We start from the raw sequence: 27,460 nt of genomic DNA, 5'->3' as shown, positions 1-27,460 counted from the left end.
GCTGTTTTCTAGCTGGTTGGGCCTCCAGGTGTAAATGATTTCCATCCCGGTGCTAGCGGTCAACAGGCTTGTTGGATGCTGGTTTGGAGGTTTTTAACACAGTTGAGACTAATGTTTGAAAACTGTTTCAAACACTACTCATTTATAGTTACTAAAGTATTTGTAACTAGCCTTGAGGACCACTTCAAACATATAGAAAAAAGCACATAGCGAAGTCCTGTCAAGATATATCAAGGCAAGAAACAGGTTAGGTAAAGGTAAAGGGGCCCCTGACCATTAGGTCCAGTCGTGACCGACTCTGGGGTTGCGGCGCTCATCTCGTTTTATTGGCCGAGGGAGCCGGCGTACAGCTTCTGGGTCATGTGGCCAGCATGACTAAGCCGCTTCTGGTGAACCAGAGCAGCACACAGAAACGCTGTTTACCTTCCCGCCGGAGCGGCACCTATTTATCTACTTGCACTTTGACGTGTTTTTGAACTGTTGGGTTGGCAGGAGCAGGGACCGAGCAACGGGAGCTCACCCCGTCGCGGGGATTCGAACCACCAACCTTCTGATCAGCAAGTCCTAGGCTCTGTGGTTTAACCCACAGTGCCACCTGCATCCCTCTAGCCTTGAGGACCACTTCAAACATACAGAAAAAAACACATAGTGAAGTCCTGTCAAGATATATCAAGGCAAGAAACTGGTTAGTAATTGAATACATAAAATGTGCATCTTCAAGTATAAGTTTGCAGGCATGATGCACATGCAAATGATGTGGTGATGGGCATAACACCTCTGAGGTTATAGATACATCTGTGAATAATAAGCCATATTTGTGACGGCAAATCACTTACTGGGATTAATGTTGTGGTGTCATTTTTCCCCAAATCCCATTCCCAAAAAACTGGCAGCCATTTCCAAATCCACCATTATTTTGCCTACAATATTTTGCTCCTCTCGTGCCATAATCCTCATCCCACAAGTGAAACACGCCCATGCAAGGAATTGCGTAGCCTTAATAAAGCCATATTTTGTGGGACAGAAAATCAGAAGATGTTTACATAATGAAAGAGATGCCAAATGCCACCTGATGACTTTGGACACTTCCAGACCTGCTGTTTGGGGGGAGGGTTCAATCATAAACCAGTAAATCCAGGTTGCACAATTCTGGTTGACTGGGAAGTCTTGTGCAACAAAACCCTGCTTCCCCCAAAATATACTACTTCTTGCAATAATGAAAGTTAGGGGGAAATGCACTGGAACATGTGGCATAACAGTTACAGTTCCCTTAGTCTTTCAGGCCCAAGTTCAGATGGGGAGGATGGAATACCTGCTTGGGGCTAGCAAAGATGGCCAATATCATCCTGATACTGAATGAACTTAATACTCATCTGAGTCTTACTGTATTGCTAGCGGTATCCTCTCATAAACTGACCTGTTTATTTTAGTAGGGTTAGGGTTTGTGATAGTGAACCTACAACTGGGACTGTCAATACAGACTGAACGTGCCCCTGCAGATATAGGGTTGATAGTGAGACAAACACACATTTAATACCATATCTAGTTTGCCTTTCACAGAGAATTGACTTTGTACAGTATTTCCCTATCTATTTGTGATACCAGATTAAACAGCTGCTCTTTTCCCTGGCTGCAGCACTTTCATGCCATGCATAAGGGATGTCTTGTGCAGCACACTATCGCATGCTTCAGAATCCTTCATGGCAGAACCATCTGTTCACAACCAAGCTTTCATTAACACATTGAAAATTCTCAAAAGGGTTCACTTGGGGAGGCAGTAGGAATATATATATAGGCAGAATTTGAGACCCACTCTTTACACTCTTAGAAGGAGCAATCAACAGGAGCTACATGATTCCTGACAGGACCTCTGGATGCAGCTCAAAAAAGGGGGGAAAGTATGAGGCAACTTGGCCATCTCCTTGTATCAATTCAGTGTGGCAGCCAGGAGCCTATTGACCATCTAATTCCCATGTCTGCATGACATTGCTGGGAGAAGGCACCCAGAAGTTTGGGCTGATGACATACTGCTCTATTTCTGATTCCCATAGGAGGAAGTGGAAATCCTAAAGAGATGCTGGGAGGTTGTTCTGCAATGGATGAAAGCATAGAAGCTGAATCTGAATCTAGATATAAAGAGGTGCTATTGACCGGGAGGACCTGATCTACTGATAGTTTGCCACCAATTTTGAATGGAGTTGCACTGTAACTAATATGTCAAGTATGGAGTCTGGGGGGTTCAGGTTGTGCAGTCTATGGAGACACAAGTGGTTTTGGCAGCCATGAGCACCTTTTAGCAGCTTAGGCAGGTTAGCTGAGACCCTGTTAAAAGAAAGCTGACTGGCTTCAGTTACCCATACCCTGGTTACAGTCAGAGCAGTCTACTATAACACTCTATAACAGCGGGCTCAGCAGGTGGCCCTCGGCAGCAGCGGCTCCACCTCTGGCAAGACGCTGGACCTGCTTCTTCTTGGCTCATCCCCAAGTCGCACTAGGATTTATGCTATTTCCGGCAGCCACCAGGCCTGGCATGGCCCTCCTGGGGCCTCACATCATTCAAGAGCAGGAGGCTGAAGACAGCAAAGGGAAGAGAGGGGAGGGAAGGAGGGAGCAAATAGGCAGATGAGGAAGGGGTGAGTGGCAGGGAAGGGACAAGTGACAGAGATGGGTGGGGTGGGGGGTTGCTCCGAAAGTGTTCAGGTTTTTTTGGAATATGTCAACCGTACTTTATGTGTTCTGGGAGACCAGGAGGGAAGGAAGCTGGCTGCAGCAAGAGGAGAAGACTTTCTGGATTCTTCAGCAGCCTGCCTCATTTCTTTCTCCTGCCTCTGATTCTGGACTCCTCTCTGCCCCTTACCAGCTCCCCTCTTCAAAGTCTCTATGTTGCCCTTGTAGTAAAGAAGAGGATGGTAACAATGCTAGAATTAGCTTGTTCTGGATATCATTGGTTCCAGCTCCTGCCTGAATTCCCGGCCCTAGTTGTCCCCAATGAGTCCCAGCAACACCCCATAGGTTAGAAAGTATAATTATTCCCATATCACAGTGTTTGCTGAAGCTGAGTAAGCGGCTTGATTTAGGCCACCTAGTGCATTTAATGGCAGAGCTGAGATTTCAACCAGCATGTATACAGTGCTGGCTGCAGTTACTGTTGAGCAGCTCTGCCACAAGAGCCATTCAGCCTGACCTGCATCCCTAATACTGCCCCCAATCCCATTGTCTTGTCTGCAAACACTGTGGTGAAATTAAGAGAGAAGGAAGAGCCTGCTTGAACAGACCAAAGGCCTATAGAGGGACAGCATCCTGGTCCCTGCAGTGGCCGACCAGATACCTAGGGAAGCCCAGAAGCAGGACATAAACAGCAGTAACAGCTCATCATGGCATTTTATGGCCTTGGTAACTCACATTCAGCTTGCTTTTGACTGGGAATGAATTGCTCATGATACCTACACCTTGGATTCTGGGGCTGACAGCCTTTTGATCTGTACAGGCAACGGCCATTTTACATGTGGGTTATGTTCCAAGACACCACACGTTTAAGTGAAATAGTGTATATTGGGAATGCCCATTGAAAAAGCCTGCAAACATCCTCTAAACTTCTGAAAACCCTAGAAAAACCCTTTAAAAAACCAGCAGTACTCCCCAGACTGGCATGAATGGTGGCAATTACTCCCTCTAAAACTCCTTCCTCAAACTCCAAGTCTCCACAGACCTCAAAGGTTGGTGCAAAGGCTCCTGGGATTGCACTTGTAAAGGCCTGTGGGGTTGCAAGGTGCTGTTTTTGTGGCATTTTTGCCCTTTCGGCGCTCTGGACTGTTTTTGCCCTTTTTCTAATCACTCCCGGGTTTGCGGTGATGCGTGATCACACAGCTGCACACCTACTGAACGCGCCTAAAATGGTTGTTGCCTATATTGGCATCTTCCCATTGGCACTATGGCTGCCAAGCACCTGACACTAGGATGTCTGCGAATGACCAACCACAACATGCCAGAGGAACAAACACTCTGGGGGGAGGAGTGGATAAGATACACACACTATGGCTTGCTGGTTACACAAGAGCACACCCCTCCCTCGCTTATTAACAATGACCTTCCTATTCACCATGCTCTGGATTCCCCAGCCCCAAATAGCTTTTAAATGCACTTCATGATCCAAGCTTGTGCTTGTTAATAGGGGACGTGCGACTGTAGGCCGGCCGGCCCACTCACGGGCCACGTCACGCTCGCTGCGTGGCACACTCGGGCAGGCGGCACGCGCACACGTCTTCATATCCACCCTAACATTTTAATTAATGACAATGGCGCTTTTCTCTCCCGTCCTCTCCTCAGCGCTTTAATGTGTGTCCATAGCCCGCCTGGTCCCCACAGCCATGGAAATATTAGCTTGACGGATGTGCTGTGTCGCCGGTGCTCCCTCGACGGGCCTGGCTGTCAGCTCGCCGATGATGACATTAACACAGGCAGAAAGTGATGACAAATGCCCGTTATCAGCGAACGAGGCCTGTGACAAATCGAACGCCGCCTCGCGAGCAGCCCCATTACGCTGTAATAAAAAAAGATGGATGGCTTTGCACGCCGGGGCCTGGTGCTAATGCGATTTCGCCTGGTCTCAGAGGGTTCCAATTAAGGCAGAAAAGAGAGAGCGAAGAGGAGGCCCAGAAAGCTCGCACACACGCCCGGCCTTCCCTGCCAACATTGCACTAATCGAGTCAGATCACCTTGAAGGAGAAGGAGCAGACATGTATATATAAATATATATATACACACACAGAGAGGCTGGAGAGATTCCCAGTTCCAAGTGGGGTTCTGAACTGTAGGGTATAATGGGAAGCAAAATGGACAGAAGGATGGCACAGATGGGCCTGGGAAATGTGTTTGTATACTATCCCCCTGCCTTGGCCCAGTTCTGGCAGCTCCCACTGCATCTGGCTTGCTCTGCCTCCATCAGGTGAAGAGCTTAATCAAATCATCGCCTCCACCATCCATAGCAATGAGATGGGAAGGGGGTGGCGGTGGGAGGGAAGGATGACAGAGGCTTCTCTCAGACAAGTGTCACCTCCAGGAGGTGCCTCGCTAGTCTGCGGGCAAAGAGGGGACAGATCTTACATTGCTGGGGTGTGTATGGAGAAATAGTTCAACATGGGGCAGTGACCAACCAGGCCTAGTTGGTGAGGAGGAGAATGTATGCCTGCCCCTTCGGAAATGGACTGATCCTATTTCTACACACCCTAACCCTTGCTTGCATTCTTGCAAGATCCTAACTGTATGTTTAAATTATTAAAGGAAAAAAGGAAAAAAACCTTTATATAGTGCTATAGGTTAAGGCTTTCGATCCCCTGAATGGACAAAACATTATTAGCTTTCAGATGCATGTAAGAACATGTTTGGAGCGATGATAACAAGCAATCTGGCCACTTTTCATTTCAGTTCATTATTATTACTGCTGCTTTTGTTGCACTGCCATTAACTACACTGGACACAAACAGAATCCACTCTACATAGAGGGTTATCTTCAATTAAGTCATAAAGTAGTCCCATTGGAATCAAGGTAGCCTAGCCTATTGGTTTTAATGGGTCTGCTGCTCTGAGTATGACTCAGGCTGTGTATACGCTAAACCTTTAAAGCACAACCAAAGCACATTCTTTCCCTCAAAGAATCCTGGGCACTGCTGTTCACTTCTCAGAGAGTTACAATTCCCAGGGCCCCTTAACAAACCACATTGCCCAGAATTCTTTGAGAGGAAATAATGTGCTTCAACTGTGCTCTAAACATATACTGTGTACACAGCCTTGGTTGGATACAACTCATAGTTGAGCACTAACTATTTTGTTGTTTTACCTGATGGAACAAAGCACTAATTGATGAGAAACTTTGGATAGCCTAACTCCAGAAGAGAATTGGCTCAGCAAAAATTGATCAACTTGCCTGTCTTTGAAGTGTGTGTGTGTGTGTGTGTGTGTGAGAGAGAGAGAGAGAGAGAGAGAGAGAGAGAGAGAGAGAAAGAAAATGGGGGACATCAAGCTAGATGTGAAGTGTGTGGTCTGCAATTTGGATCTCGTGTCTTGTTGTTGTTTTTTATTGTTTCAGGGGGTGGTGGAATGGAATTGCAGAACAATGGTTGGCTGCGTGGATAAAATTCCCCCATATATAGGGAGCTTGTCGCAGAGCAAGGGGAAGTCGTGAAGTAACACACCCCACACCTGCAAATAAACAAGGAATCAATCCAAGCAAAGACTTTTCCATGTTGTTGTTTTGAATGCAGTTTTTAATTGTGTGTTATAGTGAATACTACATTTACCCCCGTTCTGTATCTAGTTGATATTCCTGAATTGCAGGGGGCTGGACTAGATGACCCTCGGGGTCCCTTCCAACTCCACAGTTCTGTGATTCCATGAAGTCATGTGTTTTAAATGGGCTTTATATATGCATACATACATAATTTTAGTTTGTATGCTCGCTTTCTATAGTTAAAACCATGCTTAAGGTGGCTCACAATATGAAAAAATACATAACTACAACATAACAAAAGTGGTCATAAACAATAAATAAAACATTTAAAAATGCAGAACCAAACTGAACAATATGCGCAAAATAGGCATAACAAATGATGAATAAAAATAATGAATTCACTATTCTACTCTGTTCTATTTTATTATGACACCAAAAGAACAAATATTTAATATGATAAACTAATGCACATGACCACATGAGAGGAGCAGGTAAAAGATGACATTGATTGCTAAGTTGAACCTCCAGTTTCAGAGGCAGCCAGTTAGCTTCAGTAGATGAATGGGCATGTGCTTAGTGTTTACACAGTTGCAGGGTTAGGGAGAGACGCATGTCCGAAGCAGGTCTGTGCTTAATAATTTTTAATAAATGGATTTTTAAAATCCATGTGGATTTTTTAAAAAAACCAACCCACACAGATTGCTGCAGAAACGTTGACAATCAAATTTAAGATAAAACAACAACAGAAGAGAACCGAAACTGACAGATTCCCTCCACCCGTAATCAGCAATAGCAGCAGCTACAACAACAATCCAGGAATGGATGTGAATACAGTGGTGCCCCGCTAGACGAATGCCTCGCAAGACGAAAAACCCGCAAGACGAAGAGACTTGCGGAACGAATTAATTTCGTCTTGCGAGGCACCACTGTAAATATGTTACTCAGGCTTCTTTTCAGCTGAGGATGAGGACTGAAGCCCAAACAAAATGCAGGGCTTCTTAAGATGCAAACCTGACACATTCACTTTCAAAGCCAGTCAAAGCTCCAGCCTCAGAGACAGAGATGTGATTCTGGACTCCCACTCCCCTAGAAACCTCCAATGCTCTGGCCCAATTCTGGGAGCAGTTCAGGAGCAAACCAGGGTAGAAGTGAAAGCAGCTAGGATGAGCCAGAGGTTCCAAAGCCATCCCAGTTTACTGACACGCCCCCAAAACTGAGGAGCAATTTAGACCAGCTCAGGGGCTGGAATCTTTCCCATCATTGTCAAGAGGGTAACAGTTGAACAAAACAGAAGTTCTGTTATGTATTGAAGTTATCACCCTGGCCTGGCCACCAGGGGTATCATGTATATAGTTTTCACTCAAGTCCACGTCAGTTAATTTAGGCGGGAAACCCTGGGTTGTTGCTGTTACAGCGTTGACAGTCGGCTGCCTATAAAAGCAGGCCGGCTGAGCTGTTGGCTGTTCAGTTCAGTTCCAGCTTACTTATAAAGAACTACTTGGAGAAAGCTCTGTGTTGTCTGCTATGTCCACCCACTATTTATTAAGTTCAAAAGGTGGGGGACCACAAGAACACCCCTCCAACCTCACTTCCACCCTACTTGCGAGCCCCTGAAAGGGCTTTGGGTGGTTGGTTAAACCACTTTGGAGTCTCCCCTCAACAGCCTTGGGAATGTACAGTTTAAGAGCCAAAGGGGCACCAGGAGGTTAAGCCCCTCCTTTCTGCAAATGTGCCCCTCCTCCTCCCATGTGAACTTGGAAGGGAGAAATAAGATGGCAGGGGGGGGGAGCTTGTGATAAGATAAGGGGAGTTATAAGCGAGAGAATTCACAGTTCCAGCCTAAGACAGTTTGGTGTCTGAAGCAGAGCCCAAAGGCTGCCTTGCCTGGCTAGGCCCAACACTTGCTGCATCATTCTGGCATCCATCCTTCCGTTATCTATTGCCTCATCACTCTGCTTCATCTCACTGCATCGCAAGGCTGTCCCTGAGTTCAGCACAAATCGCTGTCATACTCATTTTTCCTTTTAAATTGCACCTACACACACACACACACACACACATTTCCGTTAGTTTAGCTATTGCATTTATATTCCACTTTTTTCTCCAAGGAGCTCAAGGTGGCGTACCTGCTTCCCCATCTCATTTAAATCCCCATAATACCCCTGAAAGGTAGATTAGGTTGACAGACAGTAACTGGCCCAAGGTCACACACCCAGTGAGCTTCATGGCTGAGCAGGGATTCAAACCCTGATCTTTCAGGTCCCAGTCTGACAAGCTAACCCCCTACACCACAGTTTTATGAGAGGATGGGGCAGCCACAGGCCTGCCACCATCACAAATAGCTTGGGCCTAAGGGGGTTAAGCTGCAGGCCTATTTGCTAGATAAGGTTGGTTTTGAGAAGGCATTTGAAGGAGGGAGATAAAGAAGTACAGCGGTACCTCAGGTTACAGACGCTTCAGCTTACAGACTCCGCTAACCCAGAAATATTACCTCAGGTTAAGAACTTTGCTTCAGGATGAGAACAGGAATAGCGCCACGACGGCACGGTGACAGCGGGAGGCCCCCATTAGCTAAAGTGGTAGCTCAGGTTAAGAACAGTTTCAGGTTAAGAACGGACCTCCGGAACGAATTAAGTTCTTAATCCGAGGTACCACTGTATTCTTGTGAGTTATTTCTCATATAAACAAAATTCCAACATAGAAAGGTAAATTTCGCACAAATGCTAAATCACAGGTGATACATTTGTAACTTCTGATTGACTGGATCGATACATCCTCTGTCAAGATATATCTGTATTAGCAAACTGATTTCCAGCTTTACATTTAATAATTAAAATGATGTGACTGTGACTGAACCACTGTGGTGCAATAAGCTCTTGGATAGTCTCTTCATTCAGCACTGGTGATGTAAGGACTGTTGTCCACCACATGCCATTTCCAAAGGGTACAACCCTATGCTTAAGAGATATCCTTAAGGTAGCCTAAGTGGTGGTGTCAGATTATTTGTTCATTGGGATCTTGACATACATGTCTACACTTTTCCTCAGGGCAGGCCTGGATTCTTGCCCTCCGTGAAAATGGTAGGCCCACAGTGATATTTAATTTATTTAATACAATTTATACACCACTTGGTTGTAAAAAAACCAACAACGCTCAAAGTGGTTTACAAAAAGATAAAACAATAACATCACAAAAAATTATGACCATACCTTAAAACATACAAAAGTTAAAAGAATAAAGTTACCTCAACTTTCTTGGTAGGCTTGAGGTATGGGCCCCAGAACAGTTGCTCTGAGTACTGGAAAATATCACAATGGCACTATTGTTGACGCTCCTGCCAGGGGCTGCTGGATCCGTGCATAGATGTCCCATGTGGTGAGCCATGGACAGCATATGGCAACTTCTTTTGACGCTAGACTGACTTTGCCCACCAAGGTCCTTCAGGACAGGAAAGAAAATAAAGGGCTTCATTTGCCAGCTGTCCTTGACCTTTCGTTAATCCTGACCTCTGGCTTGCCTTTTGCCCCTGCCTCCTTATCAAAAGTTGCTGCTCACTCTGACTTCTGGTTGCTCCTCATCACTGCCTGGCCATGTGCCCTTTGATCCCAACCACTTCTGCCATCCAGGCTACTGACTTGTCCCATGACTTCCCACTCATCTCGAACTGCCTCCTGCGGCACTGCCACTAGGGCACAGATCTGCCACCCACCTATATTTCTGCTGAGTAGAGAACCACATAGAATGGTTCTCAGTCCAGTCTGCTGCTTGGATTCCAGAACACACTGGCTATTCTCTTTCTGGTTTGGCAGAGCTAGGCAATAGCAGGTTGAACTTGCCCTTCCCTTGGGTACCTGTGCAGGCCTTCTTGCCTTTTTTGGAAATGGCTTATCATCAGCATCATTTTATTTGTATGCCGCCTTTAAACCCATGCTCAGGGATTTACAACATGAAAATATTTACATAATTACAAAAGTAGTCATAAACAATAAATAAAAAAGACCAAGAAGTACACAACAAAATTGAACAGTTTCCACACAAATCATAAGACCGAAAAATAATGATACAATTTTGTTTTATAAACAACAGCAACAAAAAATCCCCAAACAACACCCCAGCCCAATAGCTTGATCAGCAGCCTCAGATTTTGTAGCTGGAGTCAGTCCAGGCCCCACCCTCCCAGGCCAGGTGGGAAAAGACCAGCAAGGCAGTGAACAGGTCTTCCAGGACTCACAGCCAAGATTTATATATATTAACTGCTTTTATATGCAATTGTTTCATATATGTTTTTACTGTATTGTGAAATCGCTTCAAGATGCTTCATAGAAAGCTATTAATAAATGAAATATAATAATAATAATACAGTGGTACCTCGGGTTAAGAACTTAATTCGTTCTGGAGGTCTGTTCTTAACCTGAAACTGTTCTTAACCTGAAGCACCACTTTAGCTAATGGGGCCACCCGTAGCTGCCGCCGCGCCACCGGAACATGATTTCTATTCTCATCCTGAAGCAAAGTTCTTAACCCGAGGTACTATTTCTGGGTTAGCGGAGTCTGTAACCTGAAGCGTCTGTAACCTGAAGCGTATGTAACCCGAGGTACCACTGTAATAATAATAATAGTACTACCTTAGAGGAGCTCTGCTGCAGCAAGAGCATGGGTGATGAGAGAGGCAGTGGTTTTACAGCACTACCCTGTGGCAATGGCAAAGGAGTCTTCTCTGCTACAAATTGTCGATCCTGGGGATGGGGGTTGCCATATGGTCTGGTGAACCCAAACAGAGTCGTCACCAGTTTGCTGTCATGCTTTTGGCATCAATTTGCAGATGAAGCTGTTAATATTCAGCAGCTGGCTTGGAAACCACTCATTTTATGCACAGCCAGAGTTTTAACATATCAGAATTCTTATCTTGTCCATTTGCATCCATTTCAATTTATGTCACTCATCTTTAAGTGCTGTTAATTGGCTGACTATTGATAATGAGCCTCTGCAGATATTTATTAAGCTATGCCTCTAATAAACATGCAAAATATACTTTCCATTTGGTATCCAGCATCATTTACATGCTTTCATCTTGCCATGCTACATATTTTACAAGTGAACATTCAGATGAAACATATTCCATACAAACTGCAACGCCTTAAGAGTTTTCCAGATCCATTCTTCTCCCTTTTGCATGATAACATATGGAATAATGTATTATTGAATACCCTCCCCCCCTTTTGCTTATCCTGACATTACATCCAAATGGTGACCTTCATTCGCCTGGTATTTTTGAAGCCTACATCAGACATTAGGAAGTATTTGACAGCACAGGAAAATGTGTTGAAAGGCATTTGGTAGAGTATGAGACACTTCAGTTCAGGGTTGTGGATTTGTGCCCCACACTGGGCAAAAAGATTCCTACATGGGAGGGGTTGGACTAGACAGCCCTCATGGTCTCTTTCAACTCTATAATTATGATTCTATGTCTTCCATTCAGGTTCTCTCTAAAGAACTCAAGAACAGTGGTCTCTGGTGGTAGGCCTTAATACCTGATAGGTTTCATATTTGCCATAAAAATTCATCCTATTGTGATAATGCTCCTTCTGCAAAATCCCACATGTGTAGACTCAGCGGCTGCAATTCATAAAAAGGCCAATGGGAGTTAAGCACAAGTCACTGTCTCTAGATTGGGAGCAGCAAGCAGGGCTTGTAGGCAGTTATCATCAGTTTATTGCATCACTTTCTTGGGTTAAGCAAGAAGTACACCTTGACTACGGAGCCTTTTTGGATTGATCAGAAATACTTTGAATTTGGTGACTTCATGGGGTTAAAGCGCTCATGTTAGTATTTACTTACTCACTTTCTTGATTAGCAATCCATAGACCATTAAAACATTTTAGAATATAAATTCACACCAGTTCAGTGCCACATATGTAAACAATACTCTATTTGGACTTCGAAGTATGGAAAAAGACACCAGGGGTGTAAGTCATAATCAGAATTAGGGAGATAAATTTGATTCAATTAATATTTAAAGGCAAACCAGTTTAGTAATTTGCACTCTACAAACCCCAACACACCTCTTTTAAAATTTGTATTTCTCCAGATTTTGCAATGCAGTACAATGTAGGTTTTATTTACGGTATCCAAATTGTGTTGAAATAAATAAAATTTGCCCAAACAGAACAGAGAAATCTTATGCCTTCTATTTGCTGTTCAATTAGGACCATTGATGCTTTTAAATCCTGTACTTCTAGCCAATGTATGAAAGTGAACCAAATTGTTTCCTAGTTTTTTCATTTGGATGAATGCAATGGATATAATGTGCATGTGTCTGCTCATTTTTCGCATCAGCTTCTGCTAGTCACAGAGAAAGTATATTGAGCTATGCACCAAAGCCTCAATCCCCTACTCACTTCAATCCCTTTGAGTTCCCATTTGGCTTCACAGATTTAACCATCCTTTGGCCTTTGCACTTTCTAGCCTACTTTTGAAATTGCCACTACAAAATGTGGTGCTTTTTTCTGCTGCTTCTAGCTCAGACACAGCAAGAAGTTTCTGCTGAAAGGTTGCCCAAGAACAAGAGTTGGAAAGAGGGAAAACTACCTGGGGGGAAACGTAGAAGGATGTGGAAGAAATGTAATTATATCTGGAATGGGCAAAGGAAATCTAATTTGTCCCCCAACATAATCTTGTCTTAGCAGTAACTCTGAGTGAGTATCATGAGGAATGACACTAAAGACTGAGGTAGGTATTGGGGAGACTTCTAATTAGTAACCACAGTTGTGCCTAATCTACCTTGATAATAAGATATGGCCAAATTAAGGCAGATTTACCAAGAAGCTCTGTGGCATTTGCAACAGAAGTCTTACTAAAATGTCAACTTTTCCCTTTTCTTGCGAGGAATCCTATTCGGAATAAGGGAATTTCCCTTTAAAAAGCTATGCTGTGAAAGGTGGTTTGTTGTTACCTAGAAGTCTATGGAATATGGACTTCCTTAGGGCCCAGGACCTCCAAACTATGATTATTCATGGACCTTAAGGTCCTCTGCGGGGCATACCAGGAGAGGCGGTCCTGTAGATACGAGGGCCCTAAGTCACAAAGGGCGGGCAGGCAGGCAGGCAGGAAATGTTAGATGGTGTTGTTTCATTTTTATCCTGCCTTTCTGCCAAAGAGTCCGCCTCTTATTACCTAAAAGAACAGGACTTGAAAACACTCACCTCTGGAGGCATGATCCGTCCCAATGTAGGCACTGGGCAGCGCTCTGAATGCATTGTTTCTTCCTGTGCATGTAAAATGGAGAATAGAAGAGTTGTGCCTTTTGGAGTGGTGGCACCCAAAATCCACAGATGGGCTATACCTTTACAGTATTAGTACGAACAAAATTGTTGCAAAGTAATGTTCAAGCTTTCAAGTGGTGCAGAATGTTTAATCAGGCTAGATGTTATTCAAAGCAGGGGTTAGGGGCAGAGACAAAATTACCCAAAATTAGACTGGATTGTGATGTGCTGAGGTCTGCATTTTAGACTGTGTCTAAAGTTGGAGACTGCAGACTGGATTCATCTCTGCTAGGTGGTTGCTGAATATACTTCAAATTCTGGGAGGAAGAGGCAACGATTGAGTCCCCATTTTTGTAAACATAAGGGCCAAGTACACAAGTTCCTGGTTATGCAGAAAGCAGGTGTAAAGAGAAATATAGCACTCTTTATAATAGGAAAGCCAGAGATTAATTTTTGACAGTGTCCAAAAAAAACCCTGCTCCATTGAAACCAAATTGCATAGCATTACCTAATGTTTGGAGGGTGTCCTGATCTGACAGGATGACGAGGAGGAGGAAGAGGATCCCAGTGAGGGGTGTAGCCAGGACTTGGACACACCAGGGCAAGCAGGGGTTGGGGGAGGAAGTACTCTTTGAGGCACAGAGAGCAGCAGGAGGGGTGCTCTAGGAGGCTGAGGTAGGCAGGGGCCCACAGGCTAGCTCACTAACTGGCCAGGTGGGCCTCATCAGCTGGAGGAGGCTTGGAACAGGTGAGGGTCACCTGCCTTATCAAGCCCAGATGCTGCAATCAGCATGCAAAGTACAAAAGGGAAGCAGAGCTGAGGGGCTTTGCCTGCTCAACTGCCCATGTTGATGGACCTTGGCTTGGATGCTCCTGGATCTTTAGGGGACTGTACTTTGATTCTGGACTGTTTCCTGACTGCTGGATTTCAGACTTGGCTTACTTGGACTGACCCTGGACTGCGTTTCCTGAAATTCGGACTTGACATTCTGGCTCGCTGCCAGGTAGGCCAGGGATTCAGGACAGAGAGTAACTCTCCAAATGCAAAGTGAGGTGGTAGAAAATCATCTTCCCTGCAGGCATGTACACATGTGGATTGTCTTTCTACCCTGCCAGTTCTCTAACCCCTAATACATTGTTCTTCTGACTGTCCCCTTATTATTACCCATCAACGCAAGTGCAAGGTCATGACAGATTGGCACCTGCCATGAATCAGTAACCTACAAGCAGGGGGAAAGAGAGGCCCCAAGTAGATGCAGGCAAAACATGGATTGCCTAGAGATGGAGGAAGCTTTATTGTAGGCGTAATCTTCTTGCACCATCCATTACTACAAAAAGATGAGAGGGGAGGATGAGGAAGTACTTGTGGTCTCCTTATAGCAGGTTAGAAAATGTCAAAGGCACCCTTGGTGTCTTCTTCCCCTACCCTCAGAGCTACGCTGGGGCAGCCTAGTACGGGAATGATCTTGGAACCTAGCAAAGATATCATGGCCAAGAAGGGCTAGCACAAGACTTAAACTAATCCCTTACTTTGTCATGCTTTCTTGCCTTCAAATTCTGAGGTGCAGTGGCAGAGAGGGCAGGGAGGTCAATAAATTAAACTAGACCTACATATGACTGTTTATTCCTGTTATTGTAACCTGGCTGAGACCGAAAAGATGGCCATTGATGGTCTATTATAAGGAATATGATGTGATAACTGGGATTTGCTGGCACAAAGACAAGGGTGAGTTGCTGACTTTGCTGATTGTTCACTATTTCCTTGTCCTCTAGTTCCCTCTGCTGGCTACTAAAGCTGCAAGCAATTTCTCCTTGGCTGCATCTTCAAAGTGAGTTTGTTTCTGTTTTTCGTCCTCTGTCAGGAATTGTTTGGGGGTTTTTAAAAGCATTTCAGTATTCAGCTCTGAGAGGAGAAGCAAAAATCTCCGTCAGTTCATTCTGGATACAAGCATCTTTGGGTGGATCTGTTCCTCCAACCAGTAGCATCAGCTGCCTGGGGCTAATGGGAGTTGTGGATGGAGGAGAAATTTGGTTCAGCTCACATTTAAAGGTGAGCCTACCTAATTCATGCTGTCTGAAACATGAACTCATGCGTACTTCACAATTCACACTTCTCTGGATTTTTCAATGCAGCCAAATAACATGTACAAAAATACATTTACTAAGGTTAAAAAGTTTGTTAGTAAAAAATAACACATAGAAATGCCTTATACCAGGGAAAACTGCAGTGTAAAAATGCGTAAGGCAAAGCCACATACAAAAATGTGGATGTTTGGAGAAATTCGTACCAAGGTCTGATGAGTTTTCATGAGGTCTTTAAAACCAGCAGTTGTGGAAATATAGAGAATGGAGACATGAGCAAAAGAGAATCTGAAAGTGGCACATTTGCCTATCCATCCCTACTTGTAGTCCAAAATGTGGGGTTCACCAGGATGGGAAAGGCTAGTGCAGAATATTGTAGCAGAGCCACTAAAAGATGGTGGATCTGAAAATTCATATTGAAATCTTGCCTCCGGCATGAGCCCCCCCCCACACAAACACCCCTTATGGGAACGACCAATCTTACAGGGCCATTGTTGTAAAGATTACTGAGGTCATGGAAGTGAAGTGCTTTGAGCACTCTAAAGCCGCTGTATAAATGCAAAGTGTTTTGTGATGGGGCAGTTTCAGGAATCACTGAGACCATGCCATGAACCTGGTGCCATAGGATGCTGCATCTACTTGCCTGCCTGCCTGCCTGCCTGCCTGCCCTTTGTGGCTTAGGGCCCTCGTATTTACGGGACCGCCTCTCCTGGTATGCCCCGCAGAGGATCTTAAGGTCCATGAATAATCATAGTTTGGAGGTCCTGGGCCCTAAGGAAGTCAGATTATCCTGGGCCAGGGCCAGGGCCAGGGCCTTCTCAGTGAAGGCTCCGACCTGGTGGACTGCTCTGTCCCATGAGACCAGGGCCCTGCAGGATTTAACTTCCTTCCACAGGGCCTGTAAGACAGAGTTATTCCACCTGGCTTTCAATTTGAACTTAGCCTGATCTTTTATTGCCCTTCCTTCCTTCCCTCCTCCCCTTTTTATGAATATTACCCGCTCTGGGATCCCACAGCTAATTCTCCCCTGGTCTCCTCGCTGGCCCAAATTGGAATAATTTAGCCAGCTAGCCCTGGTCACCATCTAATGTTTATTGGATGGATTTTCCCCCAAATTGATTTTTGAATTCTGAATTTATTGTTATTCATGTTTTATACTGTATTTTATGCTGTTTTTTGTTGCATCAATTAAGTGTTTTAAATTTGTTGTTAGCCGCCCTGAACCGGGAATGGCGGGGTATAAATTATTATTATTATTATTATTATTATTATTATTATTATTATTATTATTATTACAGCAGCTGTTGCAAAACTTCTAAGTGGTGGGGTGTCTCCTGGGATATTCACTAAAGGATTATATTCATGCAGTGTGGCTGGTTCAGGTCCATGACCAAACTGAAAGAGAGGAAATTATATGATTCTAGACCTGCAGAACTTGAAAGCCTCCCCCCACATGAATGAGAGCCCCCACCTGGAGCCTCAGCGACCTTCTGCTTTTGTTGCTTGGCTGAGACTGCAAAGTCAAGCCCCTGGCAGGCCACAGGATATAGCTGGTGGGCTGAAAATTCCTCGGTAGTCACAGGTGATTTAGGCCTATGTTAGATGTGACAGGTTATTTCGCAACAACTGTTGGATCTAAAAATATTGAGGGGGCACAACAGGTCTTTTGAGATTCCACACCTCACACCCTCTTGAGGCTTCCACCTTCTTTGGCCAGGGATAGGACAATATAAAAGGGCTCCATTCTCAGTATAGGTATTGAAGAGGATCGCTAAGTTTTTGTTAAAGAAATGGTGGGCCTGCCAACAATTGGGTGCATCTACAAGCATCTCTGTGATCAGGAACATGGATTGCACAGGGTTCCTGATCACAGGGAGTCTGGTACGCAAGTTTAAGCAAGCCCATTTCCTTCAGAGCCTACTGCGGCAAGCAGCAAGGTTGGGAGTAGAGCAGGCAGGGCTGGTACATACAGTCCTGTATCATCAACACAGTTTGAACTTTACTATTACTGCAGAGGTTCAGCCTGATGGTTCAGCCTGGGCCTTTGAATGATCTCAGCCAGCAGTTTCACTATAACATTAAAAAGCATGGGAGACAAGACAGATTCTTATGGCACTGCGTATGGTTCAACTGCAGTCTCTCGGTGCTGTCACCTAGGGATGGGTGAATCTGTCCGTTTCAGGTCCTCATTTTTCCAGTACTAAAGCGAGTTATTCATATTTCCATATTAGTCTGAGATTTTCCTTTTTAAAGCCACCTTGAAATTTCATTTTATTGCAAATTTCTCCAATTAGATACATTTTTGCAAAACAATTTCCCCTGATGTACAAGGCACAATGATTCCAACATTTTCCAGATCAAACATTTCTAAATGGATTTGGTGTTATTTTTATAGACAGCCATAAATATGGTGGAACAATGGAGTTAGAGGACTCTGTTTTAAAAAAAACAACAACCTTGGCATTTTTTTTTAAGAGTGTGTTGCTAGTTGTGCGTTCTTCCAGATGTATACACAGAGCGAGAGACTCAACAGATGCATAAAGCTGTTCAGTGTTATTATTGAGCCATGGTCTAAACAGGTAAATTATACCCCAGTAACAGATTTGCTATGAGACAGGGGAACCATAAGAAATATTGCTACAACCATCATCAGTGCCCATATCATAGCCCCATTTCCGGCAATGACAAAGTGCTGAGTTATTGTCTTGGCTTGAAAGGCAACGAGTTTGTAAACTCTCTTGTTTGTGCCACTTTCCCAGCAAAATGAAAAATCATTCATCATCACTAGGTAGGTACACTGTCAGAGCAAGGAGCAGAAAGCAAAAGGGCTACAAAGACCAAACAAAGCTATTGGATGCTGGCCAGATTTGAGAGAGAGGCTAAGTGGCCAAACAGGTTGCAGGGCTGAAGTGTTAAAGGCTTCTCCAGATGAGCTATTTATTGAGCATTCATCCTGATTTGCTCACAGAAAGCTGACATGGAGGTTAGATTGTAACTGTCCAATAAGGTTATAGGACAATAAGCGTTCCGTCTTACATTCACCTTTGATTTGCTTGTGGAGTGTTTATGCATCCCACACTTTTCTGTGAATCTCCCTGTCACTTTCCCGACCACAAAAGTCCATTTCTTTCTTTCTTTTTGGCTCTTTGGCGACAAAGCACTTTCATCCAAACAGGCACTGATTGGAAATGAAGCAGCATGACCAGCCCCAAAACATTTGCCAGCACCAAAAGCATTGAAAGCAGGATCAGATGTGACTGCTCCAATAGCATCACAAGCACAAATCATCACAAATGTGCAATAAAAAAAGACTCCAGGAGGGGCCCTGATTGTGACAATCATTAGAAAGATGTCCAAGGTAGGGATGGAGGAAGAGCCAAAAGCCCTTGCTCAAAATGGGGTGGAGTGCAATGCTTTCCCATTTCTCCACCTGCAGGGAGAACAGCCATCAAACCACTCACTTTGCCCTATTTTTACTGCAGAAATTATCTCTCTGACCCACCATTACCACCCTATTTCTGCCTTCCCATCTATGTCTCATTGCCGCGACATTCTTTCCAGATTGCGCCAGTAAAATCACCCCACACCCATTTATGTCACCTACCATAGCAACATTTTGCAAGCCCCACTATATCATTAGCACTCTCCACACCCAGTATACCCATTCTCACCTTATTCTCAGGTATCTGTTGTCACCTGGAGAGCAATACATGTGGGCCACTTATTAATGCTGCTTTGCAAGCATTGGGGTCCTTAACTATTGCAAAGGCCTCTAAGACCAAAGTAAATGCCAGGAGGATGAAAAAGAGCATTCTAACAAGGCATAAGGGTAGATAATCTGAAGCAGCTGGGGCACTCAGCTCTGCATAAGAGCTCCACCCACTCTCTCCACCTGCATCCCTCTGCCATCAGATATCTGGTAGATGGTCACATGAGGCTTTTTCTTGGTGGCACTTAGCTTTTGGAATGTCCTTCCAAGGGAAGCTCGCTTAGCCCCATCATCTCCCTCCTTTTTTACCCAGCTAGTGAAGATGCTGTTTTAGGATGTCTTCAGGGTAAGTAACAACTGAGGGTGTCTTCAGAGACAGTCGCTGTTTTGTGGGATGGATTCAAACATGTACCGGAATTTTTGGTTTGCTCAGTCAAAGTGGATCCAAAGGTTCTGTTGCCATGTAGACACCCCACAAACAAATCAGGATGAGTGCAGGACAAATGCTCATTGTTATATAACTGCCCTGAAAATAAAGCAGAACAGTTGTTCAGTATAATCTAGCCTCTATGCAAGCAAATCACGGTGAATGCTTGATAAATCAGCAATCTCTGAAATAGCCTTGAAAATAGATCTGGATTATTTCCTGGCACTTGTTATGGTGTTCCTGCCAAAGTGATGTGTCTCTTTTGTTTTGTGGTTCCTTTAATATTTGTGTTTTCTTTTATTTTGTTAAATTGTTTGAGGATGTGCTTTGATATTGTGCCTTGGTGGTCTTGAGGGACAGAAAGGCAGGATGAACAATATTTTCAATTAAATAAACTGCTATCAGGACTTCTCAGCATGTGCTATGTCTGTTGTTCTTGGCTGAAAGGATAACAAAACACCAGACCAAAAGGCAATGCCCACTGACCAGTGTCTCCTGCTTTAGCCACACCTGGTTGAACCTGTTTCATTGTTGGTGTCCATTCTAAAGAGCAGAAGAGGTGTTGCACTCCCATTGCTGCATGGAAGGAGTACATTTGGTGGGCTGGTTTTGTATGTTGTTGTTGTTGCTGGCATCTGTCTGTCTCGAGAGACAATGGAGTGCGCCTCTGGGTGTGAAGGCAAACTGCTGGCGATTCACAGCACCTGTTGTAGCTGCAGAGAATGGTAACTCGCAATGTTGCCTCCAGTGTGGTTTTTGCTGTGTTAGCAACGCCAAAGTGACCTTCCTGGAGCACAAGCCTGGCAGTGTGTACGGAGTCCTGGGCTGTCCAGATGACGAGGACTCCCACTCTCAGCCTCACTGATGTGGTCCAATGAAAAGCAGAGAAATGTGTTTGGCATCAGCTTGGCTGCAGGAGTTGACAGAAGGAGACGTGCACCATCCAACTGTCTTAGGGATTCCACTCTGGATTTTTTTAGGGTTTACTCCTTAGCTTTCATTATCCAGAAGATGTCCCAAAAGATTTTTCCTCAGGTTTACTCCTGAGGCCTTTCTCGTGAATGAGTATAGCCACAAAGCAGTAGGGGTTTCGGACCAGAGATTTCCTTCTGTTGTTGTTTTCCAGTACCAAGAAAGTGATTGTGTTCTTATCAAACATCACAGAATGGGGAGCTGGTATTTGTGAATATTGGAAGAGAAACAGGGAGTTTAAAACTGTTATCCAGTCGAGACTGTGCACACCTTCACCTTTTTAATTTTTTTTACCCCTTTCTAGCTCCATGGCCCCTGGGCAGACACTGGCAAAGAGAAGGATAGCGCACGGGATAACACACAAAGTTGCCTAGGCCAACACAGTTACTTGAGAATCTTGCCCTTTGCAACTTTCTTTTTTTAAGAATGTAAGAATTGTTTTGGGAGATCTAAGTCCAGCTATTCCAGTATTCCGTCTGCAGCAATGACCATCCTATGGAGCTCATAAGCAGAGCATAAAAGCTGATGGCCCTTTTTCTGATTGCTCAGCATCTGGAAATCAGCTCTGTTGTCTCTGAAGATGAAGCTTTAATTCAGCTCTCATAGTAGCTAATGGCCACTTATTAGGTCCATCCTTTTATGAATTTATCCAATCCTTTTTGAAGCCATCTTAGCTGGCTTTAAAACTAGCACACCCTAGTGCAAGCTTTAAAGAACCAGCTAGAAAACAAACGAACAACTAGCTAGTGAATATCCTACAGCAGCCTTCCACAGCCTGATACCTTCCTGGATGCTCTTGGCCAATGGTCAGCATGGCCAATGGCCAGGCCATAGGAAGAGTTTTGGCTTGGGATTGGCTGAGCAGTGGAAAGAGCTGATTGGCCAGAGAATAGGAGATTGACAGAAATGGCTGCGGCAGTTCAAACTGGAGGCTTGGGAGAATGTAGGGAGCAATAAATAGTGTGGGAGTTTTGGGGAGGGGTGTTAGTTTGGAGGAAAAATTAATTTCTTTCCCTTTTAAACTCCATGTGATGGGACAGTTCACCCAATAAGTGACCAGTCCCCACTCACTATTTAGCAGTGCTGGACACAATCCACCCAAAGCCAAGCATTTGTCTGTGCAATCTTATACATCTATAGATGAGTTCAGTGGGGCTTACTCCCAGGTAAGTGGATATAAGGTTGCCACCTTAAAGCCGTTTACAGTGCAATCCTATGCACATTTATTCTGGAGCAAATTCTTCAATGGGGTTTATTCGCAAATAATTACGCATAGAATTACAGTAGTAAACATTGATTTAGGTAGAAATCCCATGCACATTTACACGAAAGTAAGTCCCACTGTGTTCATTGAGGTTTACATCCAAGTAAGTAGGCTTAGCATGGCAGCCGTGAGTATTTTACTGTGCCTGGGTTGTGCCCCTTCGTTTCATTATCTTAACTCTTTATAAATTTCACTGGTTTCCCCTTTTATAACTATATTTTCTTTTTTTATCTCCCATTTTTATAAAAAAAATATATTTTGTATATTCTTGTTTTCCCTTAACCACTTCTTTGTCTGTTGCGCCAGTTGTATACAGTTAAGCCAAGTTATTTTACTTCCTGTTAGAGCTTCTCTTATTTGTTCTTTGCTTCTCCTTTTCTCCACCCATTCTATTTTTAAAAATACTTTATTGAAATAATACTTTAAAAACAAACGAACAATAAACAAACCACAAAACAATATAATACAGTAACAAAGAACAAACAAACAAGAAAAAGCATCACATATTCCTTTAACTTCCGTTCATCCCACCATGTTTTCTAGGCTTCATTTTCGATTTCAAACTTTGTATTATCACTTCTTAATGTTTAAAATCACTTAATTTATTCATGTTCCATATTGTCCTGCAAGGTTCAGTCTAGACTAGTCAAAGTGTTTAAGTTTTTACAATGTAGCTGTAAATATTCTTTAAAGACATTCCATTCTTTATTTAATCTCTGTTTTGAATCATCTCTTAAACTTCCAGTCATTTTGGCTAGTTCTATATATTCTATCATCTTCACCTGCCAGTCTAATTTGGTGGGTATCATTTCTCCTTTCCAATTTTTTGCTATCAAAATTCTAGCCGCCGTTGTTGCATACATGAAAGTTCTTCTAAAAAATTTTGGTATTTCATTATATATGATTCCCAACAGGAAGGCTTCTGGGGGTTTTTTGGAATGAACATTTAAAGATTTTTAAAAAGTTCATTATATATAATGTCCCACAGTTCTCTAACTTTCACACAGTTCCACCACATATGTATCATTGTACCTTCTGACTTCTTACACCTCCAGCAAACATTCAATTTTTTATTTACATTTTGGCTAATTTGGCTGGAGTCAGGTACCAACGGTAAAACATTTTTTTTCAGATTATAACATGCAGTGAATTTTATGTCTACCTTCCAGAGTCTTTCCCACGAATCCATTTGGATATTATAACTGAAGTCCTGGGCCCATCAAACCATAACTGATTTTACCACCTCCTCGACTTCCCAATCAAGGAGGAGTTTATACATCTTGGATAAAGGTTTTTCTTTCTTTAATCTCTTCTCCACCCTTTCCTTTATTTTAAATATTTGGTTTTAATGTCTGACTGCAATATTTCACTTTTCATAAGTTCTTTTGCAAGTCGCTGTGAGAGGTGAGTGCTGCCAAAGCCAGCGTAGATAAAAACTCCAGGCTTGCCACCAGTTACTGTCTTTAAGATTTATTTACAAAGTTCAAAAAGGTTTCCAGAGCTTCAAAGCATGTCCGTCTCAGTCTGATTAGATGCCTCGAATGCTTTTTTTTTACTCCTCTTTCCCCAGCAGGCTAATCGGCGGAAACCCCGCCTCTTATCTCCTCTGTTCAAAGGATAGCTAGTTCCGGGCTGAGCATCCCCCCTCCCTGCCTCTTCTTCGCTGTCAGATGAGAGGCTGCTAATTAGCTCTTTCGGCTCTCTATAAGTGCTCCTCTCCCCCTTTGGGTCTTTTGCCGTGTGCATCTCCCTGACAGTCGCTGTGAGTTGCCATGGCAAAAAAGGAAACTAATAAGTCCAGTAAGTAAATAATCATAAATGTCTGGCAACCTGAATGAAGAGTATGTTCACATTAATGGCTTGAAACACAGTGAGGTCATTCCCCTAATCCACTGCATTTCAAGCTACTTTTGCACAAAGTTTTGCACTGTGCACATGAAAAAGGGGGCAGGGAGGTCTTCACTGGGTGCACAGACCTTTTGGGGATCCCCACTCATGCAGCCCCCCAGCACTCCTGTTTGCTAAGCTGTCACCTGTGTTTGCATGCTCACCTGTGCCAGTGCAATGGCTACTGGGTATGTTCAAATTACCACTTATTCCACATCCAGTTTTCTAATTGGATTGAAGGTGTTTGAGAAGAAAAACACATCACACAGGAATATTTGCCAAGAAACTACAGGATCGATATGGACCGTGTGAATGCAGCTTAAAAAATGAGCAGTGCAAGTGCATTGGATGTGGAGTAAGCAGTAATGGGAGCCCCTCCAGTGCCATATAACTAGCTACAGCAGGTGGGTAGAGACCTTGTACAGTATTCAACTGCTATGTCTCCCATCAGTATCAAGATTTCTGCTTCTGCAATCTCCTCACCATACAGGTGCCTCACAGCCTCCCTAAATCTGCTCCAGAGAGTTGACGGAACCCCTAGAACAGATTCAGGGGGCACACATGGACTAGCAAGGGGGAGAATGTTTCCTTCCTCCAGCAGAAATCCTGGCACTGATGAGATGTTCACACAGCACTGCCTTGGATGCTCCCCATAGCTCATTAGCAGAGTGCACTGTTTACATGCAAAAGGTCCCAGGTAGGTTGAGGCCCTGACATTTCCAGCTACAAGGGCCTCAGGTAAAGAAATAAAGTAAATGATATCAGATATGAAGGGTCTGTGCCTGAGACTTTGGTAACTCTGCTGCCCATCAAAAAAATCTGGCCTGGTAGAAAGCAACTCCTTTGTTGCTCTGAAGTTGTGTTTTGTGCACCTAGGTGTGCACATAAGGTGTACATAGGTACACCTTAAATTCCATGTGTGAAGCAGCCCTTAACTTCCCAGTCTCAGGAGCAGACCAGTGGTTATCAACCTGTGTGCCGTGGCACCCTGGGGTGCCTTGAATGATGGTCTGGGGTGCCGTGGGCAACACTGGCTTCTGCCCCTCTTTCCTTCCCTCCCTCCTCTGATGCCCTCTTGCATCTCTGCCTCCCAAAGGCTTGCGCAGCTGTTTGTGCAGCAGCCCTGGCTACAAGCTCCCCAGGTGAATGGTGCCTCTGGGGCTGGCCATGGGGTGCTTCCAAGGCCCCTGTGGGACAGTGGGACGAGGCACCTCTCTTTGGGGCATGGGGGAGGCAGCTCAGAAACCAGGGGTGGCAGCTGCAGCTGCCTAGAGGACACCCAAGAAGAGGGGAGAGGAGAGGAGGCTGAGGGAACACTCCACAAGGAAGGGTGTTCGAAAAAGGGTGAGAGGCTGCCAGCTCAGCATAACTGGGCTCCTGAGCCCCACAGGGTGTCGCAGGAAGAATGTAGTTCGCTAAGGGAGCCATGAACTCAAAAAGGTTGAAAACCTCTGACTTAGACCTTACTCAGTGGATGCTGAGCCCTTGAGAATGTCCCCAAGGAATGTGGGTTGTAGCATTCCTGGGTGTGTTCCTCGCAGGACATTGCAGCCCCAGCCTTGTGGTTCCCAGCTGTCCTGGGTTGGCTATATCAGAGTCCCACACATCGTGGCTCAGTTTTTAATTACAAGTGCTCGGATAGGCAGAAGAGATGGCACCCGCTGGTTTTGCATGTTAATGAGGGTGCTTAATATTCATGAGTCAATATTTTAGGGCGGCGAATAGCTGTGCAGTAGGTGCACATATGAATGGGAGTTTATCATGATTAGGCAAATCAGGAGGGAGAGCGAGCGGCAGGGGAAGGGAAGATGAATTTCTCCAATAAAATTAACTAAGGCCGCCACGGCATGCTGCTCCCCTCCTTCTCCTTCCCGTGTGCTTTGCTGAGCTCTCTCTTTCCTCAAATTTATGAGGCCAATTACAGAGATGAGCTTGGAAGTTTCTGGGAACTTCACTAAGTGCAAACGGCGCTCCCTGCTGTTCCCATCAAATTAATTAACCGAGTGCTATTGATGGCTGTCCGGCTCCGGCGAGAGATTTAGCTGCAGGGAAACGCCGGCGTAGGATTCGTGGCGAACGGCACCATTTGGAAACAGGAAGATCCTGGCTTGTGCTGCTGCCACTGGGAAGCTGCATGGCAGGGGGGTGGCCCAGGGAGAGCGGCCTGAGCTGCAGGAACCAGGAACTGCTGCTTTAAAATGAAGAGATGACCCAGGAAATGGTGTGATGGCCGTGGTGGCTGGTGCCCATTGGGTCTGGTGGGGCAGAATGCAGGGAGCCCAACAGTAGGTGGCGCCAGAGCCAATGGCAGGCAGTGCAGGCTAATTCTTGCCCCCATCTTCCTCCTTGCTGAGTTCTACCAGGTGCAAGACTGAAACTAGGGAGGAGGAAGCTGGCAGTTGCTGCTGCCTCTTGGACTGGTTACAGGTAAGAAGGCAAGGCAAGTGAGGGCTGGCTGAGGTTGGTGGGGCAGTGCCTCATTTGGCTTAGTGGGTCACCTTTCACTACTTGAGGGTGGAACATGACACAGATACTTTGCTGAAGCTAAGAAGGTGTCAAGGTTGCTTTCCAGCCAAAGAAATGCACATGGAGGAGAGTGAAGTATTTGCTGTCAATTGTAACACTTAAGTGGAATCTACACACATATTAAAAAATGTTCTGAAAATAGTTTTTTAAATAAAAAAATATATTGAATTTTCCATAAGGCTCACCATTGCCATCTAGTGTCACATTGTATATTGCACTTAAAACGCACTTAAAACGTTCAATTTGCAGCTGAGTCCTTATAGTTGCTTCTACAGCTCTGGATACCTACGCACACCAGTCTAGTGTCTAGGCAGCTATTCCCAGGTCCACATTCTATGGAGCAGTTGCAGCACCAGGGAACCAGTCCCCTCCACCAGTTTATGTACCTTCCCGACGAGCTGCACACACGCAGCCAGAGACTGTGCCTATGTGGCAACTTCCTCTGCTCATCCCTTTTCAGTCCCCTCCTGCTTCTGGGAGACAGTGGTGCAGGAGAAGGTGGGGAAGCAGCTGGCCCTTCACTTGCCTGGCCTGCCTTTTCCTCCTCCTCTTCCGACCCATCCTATGCTCCAGCTCTGAAGCTTCCCCTTTCTCCAGCTCTTGCCTCCTGTCCAGAACAGTTCACCACAAATCGCTGATCCCCTCTTTCAAGACTCCAGCCCCACTTTCCCTTGTGCACACTCTTCAGCATTCTGCCAGTCCCTGATAGCAGGTGATGGGCCCTACCCTACAGAGCCTACAGTCACTCTGGAGACTTGTTCTATTCATTGAGGTGGAGGGGGGGCTTCTCAGAGCTGCACCGGGGATAGCCTTTGCCTAAGATAGCAGATTGGCTGTGCATCAGGAATGAGGGAGAGCAGCAGAAAGAGGACCCTGCTCCACAGCGTTAGGCAGCCTCAGTGGGAGATTAATGGTCAATGCCCTGTTCATCAGAATCCTAAGGCCTTAGCACAGCAGCCTTTTCCAACCTGGTGCCCTCCAGATGTTTTGGACTGCAACAGCCCCAGCCATAGTGGCACACCAGGTTAATGTAGACTTGCCAAGAGTATTGAACTGGGTTGCGACCTTTTTAAAGAAAAGGGCTAGCAGGGGATGGACAAAGGTA

The 27,460-nt window shown here is 44.8% G+C and overlaps 1 protein-coding gene and 1 long non-coding RNA gene across 2 annotated transcripts in view; one reads left to right on the top strand and one right to left on the bottom strand.

Annotated features, from left to right (window-relative positions):
* Positions 1-27,460, bottom strand: part of POLL (DNA polymerase lambda) — a 49,042-nt gene that overhangs the window by 4,465 nt on the left and 17,117 nt on the right. The window lies entirely within an intron of this gene.
* Positions 11,906-19,383, top strand: LOC309369473. Its single transcript, XR_014168162.1, has 4 exons — positions 11,906-12,048; positions 12,910-12,955; positions 15,262-15,317; positions 18,746-19,383. It is a non-coding gene; the product is annotated as an uncharacterized lncRNA (long non-coding RNA).

This window comes from Podarcis melisellensis (genome assembly GCF_964234715.1).
Source record: "Podarcis melisellensis genome assembly, chromosome: 5".
NCBI lineage: Eukaryota > Metazoa > Chordata > Lepidosauria > Squamata > Lacertidae > Podarcis > Podarcis melisellensis.
This window is presented reverse-complemented; position numbering and strand designations above follow the sequence as displayed.